A 10,821-nucleotide genomic window follows, 5' to 3' on the forward strand; every position below is an offset into this window, starting at 1 on the left:
ACATGTGTTGTTTACAACGTAGAATCCATAACAGTGTGGACAGCACGTCATCCGAATCATGAGGTTCAACCAGATAATTATAAGCTTTTAAATACTATAAGTTTTCTAATTACTACTGATCAGCCACAAAATTAAAACCACCTCCTTGTTTCTACACTCACTGTCCATTTTATCAGCTCCACTTACCATATAGAAGCACTTTGTAGTTCTACAATTACTGACTGTAGTTCATCTGTTTCTCTGCATGCTTTGTTACCCCCTTTCACCCTGTTCTTCAATGGTCAGGACCCCCACAGGACCACCACAGAGCAGGTATTATTTAGGTGGTGGATCATTCTCAGCACTGCAGTGACTCTGACATGGTGGTGGTGTGTTAGTGTGTGTTGTGCTGGTATGAGTGGATCAGACACAGCAGCGCTGCTGGAGTTTTTAAATACCATGTCCACTCACTGTCCACTCTATTAGACACTCCTACCTAGTTGGTCCACCTTGTAGATGTAAAGTCAGAGACGATCGCTCATCTATTGCTGCTGTTTGAGTTGGTCATCTTCTAGACCTTCATCGGCGGTCACAGGACGCTGCCCACGGGGCGCTGTTGGCTGGATATTTTTGGTTGGTGGACTATTCTCAGTCCAGCAGTGACAGTGCTGCTGTGTCTGATCCACTCATACCAGCACAACACACAATAACACACCACCACCATGTCAGTGTCACTGCAGTGCTGAGAATGATCCACCACCTAAATAATACCTGCTCTGTGGTGGTCCTGTGGGGGTCCTGACCATTGAAGAACAGCATGAAAGGGGACTAACAAAGCATGCAGAGAAACAGCTGGACTACAGTCAGTAATTGTAGAACTACAAAGTGCTTCTATATGGTAAGTGGAGCTGAACATAATTTGCTAGGTATTGAGTAAAGGTTTTTGGTTCAGGGTAAATCCAGTCCACGCTGCTTCTTAAAAAGCAACCAAACGAGACCTGTGATTTAAAAAAAAATCACATTTCATAGGTGCAGAATAATGCATCATTTCTGTCAGGAGCCGAATTCCGCTCACTGTGGTGAAGTGAGGCAGAGTCGAGCTGGGACGGCGAGTCAGGTCTGAGTGTGAAGAAATTGGATTAAAATCAGCAGGAGACTCAATCCGAGTGACACCGTGAGGCCGGAATACAAATAAAGACGCACGAGCAGAAGTAGGAGACGAAATTCACAAACAGGACCGTGCATAATCCTTCACGGGATATTTAAAGCCCAGGAAACGTAAATACATTCCGGGTAGAAAAAGAAATACCGATGAGAATGCAGGAGAAACCAGATTACACCAGAACGGATCGACTTTTTCAAGAGCTAGCGACCGGCGTAAAAGCATAAAGTGCACAGAAATCTGATCAAGTGTAAATGTGTGTGTAAGAAAGTGCAGAATTCAGAATTCAGATGGACGTGCAGTCGCAGTCCAAATCCCTCTAATGCCTCGGCTTCCCGGGCCAACAATCGCTCATTCACTGGATCTCCATGACAACTCAGAGGCGCCCATTCTTCCCCGTCCTGCTTTCGCAATCCCGTCCTCCCTGCTAAAAATCTTTTCCGACGACCCTCGGACCGGGGCGAGCCGGGACGGGCTTGTGGACGGGCGAGGGGGAGGGAGGGAATATCAGTGACGCTCTGCGTAAACTAATTATCACCGAGCTGACTTTGAGAAGCTCCGATCCTGACGCCTACCTTCGCCTGACCTTGTGGGAATGCATTAGAGAATCAGACCGTGTGCCAACCCCATTCCTTCCTCCCTCTCCGTGCCAGTCTCAATCTGCAAATCAATTGTAGTTGAGTTAGCGCGCGCCATGCACATCCGTTTTAGCACAAAACCTGATCTGAATAATTTTCTTCTGGAGGAAAAGAGGAAGAAGTGGTCACTAAGCCCCCTGCAGGATGGATCCAAACTTGCTTTCACACACTTGCTTTTTTTCCTACATAAGGAAGGAATCTGCAGTTCCAAAAATCTATATAATATATATAATAATAAATAAAATCATTTAAAATAATAGAATAAATAAATAAGTGAGTGAATATATTGGTGGAATGCATGTGAATAATTATTTTCTCTTTAATTATAAGCTGTTAATTCCTGTTAAGTCCTTTTCTTAATTACTAAGGTTAACAGATTAAGCTTAGTTAATACATTAAGATTAATAGACAAAATAATTACACGTAAATTACATTGCTAGGATATAAATATGGCAAAATAAAATAAAATAACACTAAATTGTAGCCTAATAAATATTAATATGAATTTAACTGTGGTAAATAAATATATTTTTGTTGTGTAATTAATAAAAATATATATTTAAAAGACTGAGTATATTGCTAATAAATAATACAAATTATAATTCCTTGATTTGGTCATATTTGCAAACAATCTTTTCAATGTTCCAAAAATAAAATCACATCCATTGCTGCACAAGAGGACAAAATACAGGCCCCTACATGTAAAATAATCAAATAAAAACAAATAATAATAATAATAATAAACACATCCAGCCAGTCCATCGCTGCAGCTCCAAATAAAAAAGGACATTTAAGCAACATGCATCTGAACAACTGTTGCCTGGTATCAGAGGCACTACGCTTGATAATACGCAGCCTGTAAGATATAAATGTAGAGCAGCATCATTTCTACAACACAAACCCAGAAGGGGGTGCATCTCACCCCCCCTGTGCTTTTAACTTTGAGCCACTCGAGTCGTCATTAATTCCCATTTCTCCCCAAATCTGACAGAATCCGAGCGCAAGCGCAACAGAGCCTCTGTTCCACCACGCACAAGCAAAGAGGAGCCGAACCGAACCCCATCGTGCCAGTTTATCCCAAAAAATCACTGAACCAAAACCCCAAACCAACCCACCAAAAAATCAGCGGGGAATGGGAAGTTATTCCCACCCAAAGCGAGCGCTCACCTGCGGGCTGAGAAAGACTCCATTCCTGATCCGTCCTCCGTTTCCTTCCCAAAAATCTCCGCTCCTTTGTAACGCCCGTGCTGTGTGTAAATCCCGCGCACACGGTGAGAAATCACGCAGTCAGGACGGCCTGTTCCCGCAGTAAAAATATCCTCCGTTTGCGCTCAGTTCGGACGCGGTTCAGCCTCCGTTTTTCCGTGCGCGCTCATAAAACTCGCTCTCTCACGGGCGAACTTGACGGGAGCGCGCTGCGCGTACTCGCTCCCTCCTTGCGCCCTCCTTGCTTCTCTTTTTTTTTTTCCCCGGGAACGCCCACGCAGGCGCGAGTTGCCAGGGTAACCAAAAGCGCGTGCCCATCAGGCATGGTCGATACCACTTATTTTCAGGTATCATGATACCAGCACCGATACTGATGCTTACACTATATGGCCAAAAGTATCAGGACACCCCTTATTATTACTGAGTTCAGGTAACAGGTGCATAACTTTGTGCCAACAGTTTGGGGATGGCCTTCTTCTGTTCCAGAACGTGGGGTCTATAAGATCAGTCTGGGTCCTTTCTGTGTGGAGTTTGCATGTTCTCCCTTTGGTCTTTGGACTTAACTGAACATGCAAACTCCACACAGAAAAGGATGCAGCTTGGGAATCGAACCCAGACCCTTCTTGCTGTGAGGTGACAGAGGATCCAGGGTTCGAATCTCAGAGGTGCTATCGGCCAGCCGAGCTACATGATTGGCTACACTATTACCTGACCTTACGGGCGGAACGGTGGCTAGGTGGGTAGCACTGTCACCTCACAGCAAGAAGGTCCTGGGTTTGATACACAAGATTTGCATGTTCTCCCAATGATGATTGGACCCACATGGACACAGTGAGAGCATGCAAACTTTGGACAGAAGGGATCCTGGCCAGGGAATCAAACCCATACCCTTCTTGCTGTGAGGTAACAGAGGATCCAGGGTTCGAATCTCAGCTGACCTCACAGGTGGCTAGGTGGGTAGCACTGTCACCTCACAGCAAGAGGGTCCTGGGTTTGATTCCCAAGTTGAGCGGTCTGGGTCCTTTCTGTGTGAGGTTTGCATGTTCTCCTTTTGATCTTTGATCTCATTTCTTCAATATTGTCTGAGCAATTGAGGGTTAAGGGCCTTGCTCAAGGGCCCAACCTGGCAGTAGTGAGGCTTGAACCAGTGACCTTTCGATTACTAGTCCAGTACCTTTGTACTAGTTCTGGTTGTTCTAGTTGGACCCACACGGACACAGTAAAAACTCCACACAGAAAAGACCCTGGCCAGGGAATCGAACCCAGACCCTTCTTGAACCCTGATCCAGGGTTCGAATCTCAAAGGTGCTATCGTCCGGTCGGGCATCTGCATAGATGTGATTGTCTAATATCCAAGTTGATGTAGCCTGAAACAGTCTAGTCATTGGAAGGCGCACTCCCAATGTCAGTGCGCTCTCAGTGCAGGTCCCGAGCCCGGACAGAAATAGGAGGGTCGCGTCAAGAAGGGCATCCGGTTTAAAAACTGTGCCCAGGCTGGTATGCAGACCAGATCCGCCGTGACGACGCCTAAATACAGGAACAGCCGAAAGAGGGAAAAAAATTAATTCTCCACAAATCTCAAATATGTTTACCACGTTGAACTAACTGAGACACTTGACTAATGCGGCACGACTGAGAGGAACGGCCGAATAAAGCTCGGCCGCTCTGTTTTCATTTACATATTTATTGTTTTGGATCCTGGTGGGAATTCAGTCGAATACTAATAGCCGCGGTGGCTCGCGTGTGGATCTCACTGCTGCTCTGTCCTCGCAGGCTTTGATTGGTCAGGGTGAACCATCCCACTGCTTAATGAAGGCGCCAGGCTGACCGTGCCGCTCTGAAAACCCAAACCAAACTCATTAAAAAAATGGACGGACAGGCGGACAGGCTGATTATCCAAACTGCCATGAATCGTTTTTTTTTGTTTTTTGTTTTTTGAGTAGGATGGCACACTGGCATAGGTATTGTGCCTATTCCCCCTACAGGACAAACATGTGTATTACAAATATGCAATTAGTACCCTCATGGGTGCCAACTAGAGCGGTACATCTTAGTTGCCTTAAGTAATACTGTTGCGTCTTAGCAAGAAGGTCCTGGGTTCGATTCCCAGGTGAATGGTGGCTAGGTGGGTAGCACTGTCACCTCACAGGAAGAATCAAATCAAATCAAATCAAATCAAGGTTTATTTGTCACATACATAGTCATACACAGTACAACTGGCAGTGAAATGCTTTAGTGGCAGTGAAATGCTTTAGTGAAGGTTCTGGTTTTGATTCCCAAGACTCAGTGTGGGTTCCTTCTGTGTGAGGACTTGTTGGACACACAGAAGGAATCTTGGTCAGGGAATCGAACCCAGACCCTTCTTGCTGTGAGGTGACAGAGGATTCAGGGTTCGAATGTCAGAGGTGCTATCGACCGGTTGATTCCCAAGATGCAGTCTGGGTCTCACTGTGTGAGATTAGCATGTTCTCTCTTTGATCTGTAGACTTTGGACTCACATGGACACAGTGAGAACATGCAAACTTTACACAAAAGGGATCCTGGTCAGGGAATCGAACCCAGACCCTTCTTGCTGTGAGGTGACAGAGGATCCAGGGTTCGAATCTCAGAAGTGCTATCAACCGGTTGGGCATCTGCATGGATACGATTGGCTACATTAATACCTGACCTCACAGGCGACATGGTGGCTAGGTGGGTAGCACTGTCACCTCACAGTCCTGGGTTTGATTCCCAGGTGGAGCAGTCGATGCATGTTCTCCCCGTGTCTGTGGGGGTTTCCTTCAGGTGCTTCGGTTTCCTTCCACAGTCCAAAGACGTGCAGTCAAGTTTACTGGAGATACTAAAAGTGCTCCTAGGTGTGTGTGCCCTGTGATGGGCTGGTAACCTGTCTTTTGCCCAGTGAATCGGACCCACCGTGACCCTAAACAGGGTAAAGAGAGGGTAAAGCAGACAGTGAATGAATAAATGAATGAATGAATGTTATATCTATTGGACAGTGGTGTGTCAAGGTCTCCCAGAATGACTTGATGCAGGACAGGTTGGCATTTATGGACAGGATGGCATTTATGTAGGGCATCATACTCTCACTCGTTCACTCACTCTCATTCTACCTTACCTTCTACCTCATTCACATTCTACCTTAGCTCAGTGCAGACAATCTAGCTTGTATATGCTTTAATAAAGCCAAATGATACCAGTTTACCCAGAAGACACCCACATAAAGAGGTTCCCAGAAGCCTGGCGCAGTTCAGCAGCCACATTTTCTGTTGTGCCACCCTGCCACCCAAAAGTATCTTTATTTCTAAAATACAGAGGTCAGTTCTTATTGCTGTGCATATTATAATACTGAGTGGGCACACTGTGGTCTGATAGAGGGCAGTTGTAGCCTAGTGATTGAGGTGCTGGACTAGAAATCAAAAGGTTGCTGGTTCGAGCCCCTAGCACTGCCAGGCTGCCAGTGTTGGGCCCCTGAGGGTCTCAGTATACTGATGACTCAATATATTTACATTTACATTTTCGGCATTTAGCAGACGCTTTTATCCAAAGTGACTTACACTATACAGTCTGAGCAATTGAGGGTTAAGGGCCTTGCTCAAGGGCCCAACAGTGGTAATCAGCGACCTCTGCTTACTAGGCCAGTACCTTAACCGCTAGGCTACAACTGCCCCTCTACTACTGACAATATACTATACTCCTGTAAAGAGGTTGCCTCAGCGGTTAAGACACTGGACTAGTTATTAGAAGGTTGCTGGTTCGAGCCCCACTGCTGCCAAGTTATCATTGTTGGGGCCCTGAGCAAGGCCCTTACTCCTCAAGTGTGTTAGGTAATAATATTAAGACGCTTTGGATAAAGCCGCCACAGTTTGCAGTTCCAGTATGCCATGTGGTTTGGACATGAGGTTTGTTTTGAAGCGTAATTTAATTGTCCAATCAGACGTCCCTGGCGAGCTGGGCACCGTATATAAACACCTTCGCCCGGGGGAACAGCAGGACCGGTTATTCCGAGCGTACAGAGGCTTTGATCGTCTGAGTGCGTATTTCACCCCTTTATGCTTCCCGAAAGGATCACTCGAGCCTAATTACACGCTCTTTAAGAGTATTCGTTGGCATTGTTTAACCCGGAGCCATTTATTTGTGAGCGATCGCGTTTCTTTGTCGAGGGAGGGGAGAGAGAAACGTTATTGGACGAAGGTAACAGCTTGCGTCGCGTTCCTCCCGTGCCAGTTGGATGCCGCTTCAGCTGGCCGCCAGCTTCGTATTAAAGCCCGGCACAGGAGACCTGATTTGGAATCTCTTGCTCTTCCTCTTGTTTTTGGTTTGGGCATTCCTTATTTTTGGGAAGGTTCAAATTAATTTTCCACTAAAATTATTTGTTGCGCTTGTGTTGCCGACTTTGACGCTTTAATAAGCTCAGATGTTCCAGGAAAGATGATGTCGAGTTATTAAGGTCAGTGTTCCATATCATCCCAGGGTTCTGGTGTCGGGTTATTAAGGTCGGTGTTCCATATCATCCCAGAGTTCTGGTGTCGGGTTATTAAGGTCAGTGTTCCATATCATCCCAGAGTTCTGGTGTCGGGTTATTAAGGTCGGTGTTCCATATCGTCCCAGGGTTCTGGTGTTGGGTTATTAAGGTCGGTGTTCCATATCGTCCCAGGGTTCTGGTGTCGGGTTATTAAGGTCGGTGTTCCATATCGTCCCAGGGTTCTGGTGTCGGGTTATTAAGGTCGGTGTTCCATATCATCCCAGAGTTCTGGTGTCGGGTTATTAAGGTCGGTGTTCCATATCGTCCCAGGGTTCTGGTGTTGGGTTATTAAAGTCAATGTTCCATATCATCCCAGGGTTCTGGTGTTGGGTTATTAAGATCGGTGTTCCATATCATCCCAGGGTTCTGGTGTTGAGTTATTAAGGTCGGTGTTCCATATCATCCCAGGGTTCTGGTGTTGAGTTATTAAGGTCGGTGTTCCATATCATCCCAGGGTTCTGGTGTTGAGTTATTAAGGTCGGTGTTCCATATCATCCCAGGGTTCTGGTGTCGGGTTATTAAGGTCAGTGTTCCATATCATCCCAGGGTTCTGGTGTCGGGTTATTAAGATCGGTGTTCCATATCATCCCAGGGTTCTGGTGTTGGGTTATTAAGATCGGTGTTCCATATCATCCCAGGGTTCTGGTGTCGGGTTATTAAGGTCAGTGTTCCATATCATCCCAGGGTTCTGGTGTCGGGTTATTAAGGTCGGTGTTCCATATCATCCCAGAGTTCTGGTGTTGAGTTATTAAGGTCGGTGTTCCATATCATCCCAGGGTTCTGGTGTCGGGTTATTAAGGTCAGTGTTCCATATCATCCCAGGGTTCTGGTGTCGGGTTATTAAGGTCGGTGTTCCATATCATCCCAGGGTTCTGGTGTTGAGTTATTAAGGTCGGTGTTCCATATCATCCCAGGGTTCTGGTGTCGGGTTATTAAGGTCAGTGTTCCATATCATCCCAGGGTTCTGGTGTTGGGTTATTAAGATCGGTGTTCCATATCATCCCAGGGTTCTGGTGTTGAGTTATTAAGGTCGGTGTTCCATATCATCCCAGGGTTCTGGTGTCGGGTTATTAAGGTCAGTGTTCCATATCATCCCAGGGTTCTGGTGTCGGGTTATTAAGGTCGGTGTTCCATATCATCCCAGAGTTCTGGTGTTGAGTTATTAAGGTCGGTGTTCCATATCATCCCAGGGTTCTGGTGTCGGGTTATTAAGGTCGGTGTTCCATATCATCCCAGAGTTCTGGTGTTGAGTTATTAAGGTCGGTGTTCCATATCATCCCAGGGTTCTGGTGTCGGGTTATTAAGGTCGGTGTTCCATATCATCCCAGAGTTCTGGTGTCGGGTTATTAAGGTCGGTGTTCCATATCGTCCCAGGGTTCTGGTGTTGTGGTATTAAGGTCAATGTTCCATATCATCCCAGGGTTCTGGTGTTGAGTTATTAAGGTCGGTGTTCCATATCATCCCAGGGTTCTGGTGTTGGGTTATTAAGATCGGTGTTCCATATCATCCCAGGGTTCTGGTGTCGGGTAATTAAGGTCAGTGTTCCATATCATCCCAGGGTTCTGGTGTCGGGTTATGAAGATCAGTGTTCCATATCATCCCAGGGTTCTGGTGTTGAGTTATTAAGGTCGGTGTTCCATATCATCCCAGGGTTCTGGTGTCGGGTTATTAAGGTCGGTGTTCCATATCATCCCAGAGTTCTGGTGTCGGGTTATTAAGGTCGGTGTTCCATATCATCCCAGGGTTCTGGTGTTGGGTTATTAAGGTCGGTGTTCCATATCATCCCAGGGTTCTGGTGTTGGGTTATTAAGGTCAGTGTTCCATATCATCCCAGGGTTCTGGTGTTGGGTTATTAAGGTCGGTGTTCCATATCATCCCAGGGTTCTGGTGTCGGGTAATTAAGGTCAGTGTTCCATATCATCCCAGGGTTCTGGTGTCGGGTTATGAAGATCAGTGTTCCATATCATCCCAGGGTTCTGGTGTTGAGTTATTAAGGTCGGTGTTCCATATCATCCCAGGGTTCTGGTGTCGGGTTATTAAGGTCGGTGTTCCATATCGTCCCAGGGTTCTGGTGTTGTGTTATTAAGGTCAATGTTCCATATCATCCCAGGGTTCTGGTGTTGGGTTATTAAGATCGGTGTTCCATATCATCCCAGGGTTCTGGTGTCGGGTTATTAAGGTCGGTGTTCCATATCATCCCAGGGTTCTGGTGTCGGGTTATTAAGGTCGGTGTTCCATATCATCCCAGAGTTCTGGTGTTGAGTTATTAAGGTCGGTGTTCCATATCATCCCAGGGTTCTGGTGTCGGGTTATTAAGGTCGGTGTTCCATATCATCCCAGAGTTCTGGTGTTGAGTTATTAAGGTCGGTGTTCCATATCATCCCAGGGTTCTGGTGTCGGGTTATTAAGGTCGGTGTTCCATATCATCCCAGAGTTCTGGTGTCGGGTTATTAAGGTCGGTGTTCCATATCGTCCCAGGGTTCTGGTGTTGTGGTATTAAGGTCAATGTTCCATATCATCCCAGGGTTCTGGTGTTGAGTTATTAAGGTCGGTGTTCCATATCATCCCAGGGTTCTGGTGTTGGGTTATTAAGATCGGTGTTCCATATCATCCCAGGGTTCTGGTGTCGGGTAATTAAGGTCAGTGTTCCATATCATCCCAGGGTTCTGGTGTCGGGTTATGAAGATCAGTGTTCCATATCATCCCAGGGTTCTGGTGTTGAGTTATTAAGGTCGGTGTTCCATATCATCCCAGGGTTCTGGTGTCGGGTTATTAAGGTCGGTGTTCCATATCATCCCAGAGTTCTGGTGTCGGGTTATTAAGGTCGGTGTTCCATATCATCCCAGGGTTCTGGTGTTGGGTTATTAAGGTCGGTGTTCCATATCATCCCAGGGTTCTGGTGTTGGGTTATTAAGGTCAGTGTTCCATATCATCCCAGGGTTCTGGTGTTGGGTTATTAAGGTCGGTGTTCCATATCATCCCAGGGTTCTGGTGTCGGGTAATTAAGGTCAGTGTTCCATATCATCCCAGGGTTCTGGTGTCGGGTTATGAAGATCAGTGTTCCATATCATCCCAGGGTTCTGGTGTTGAGTTATTAAGGTCGGTGTTCCATATCATCCCAGGGTTCTGGTGTCGGGTTATTAAGGTCGGTGTTCCATATCGTCCCAGGGTTCTGGTGTTGTGTTATTAAGGTCAATGTTCCATATCATCCCAGGGTTCTGGTGTTGGGTTATTAAGATCGGTGTTCCATATCATCCCAGGGTTCTGGTGTTGAGTTATTAAGGTCGGTGTTCCATATCATCCCAGGGTTCTGG

At 46.3% G+C, this 10,821-nt stretch overlaps 1 protein-coding gene across 1 annotated transcript in view; it reads right to left on the reverse strand.

Annotated features, from left to right (window-relative positions):
• Nucleotides 1-3,192, reverse strand: part of LOC134319648 (neuroligin-3-like) — a 119,766-nt gene extending 116,574 nt beyond the window's left edge. The window contains exon 1 of the mRNA XM_063000941.1: nt 2,947-3,192. The gene's annotated coding sequence lies outside the window, so the exon portion shown is untranslated. The remainder of the gene's footprint in view (nt 1-2,946) is intronic.
• Nucleotides 3,193-10,821: the final 7,629 nt, after the last annotated feature.

Source organism: Trichomycterus rosablanca, chromosome 8 (assembly GCF_030014385.1).
Source record: "Trichomycterus rosablanca isolate fTriRos1 chromosome 8, fTriRos1.hap1, whole genome shotgun sequence".
NCBI classification, from domain to species: Eukaryota; Metazoa; Chordata; class Actinopteri; order Siluriformes; family Trichomycteridae; genus Trichomycterus; species Trichomycterus rosablanca.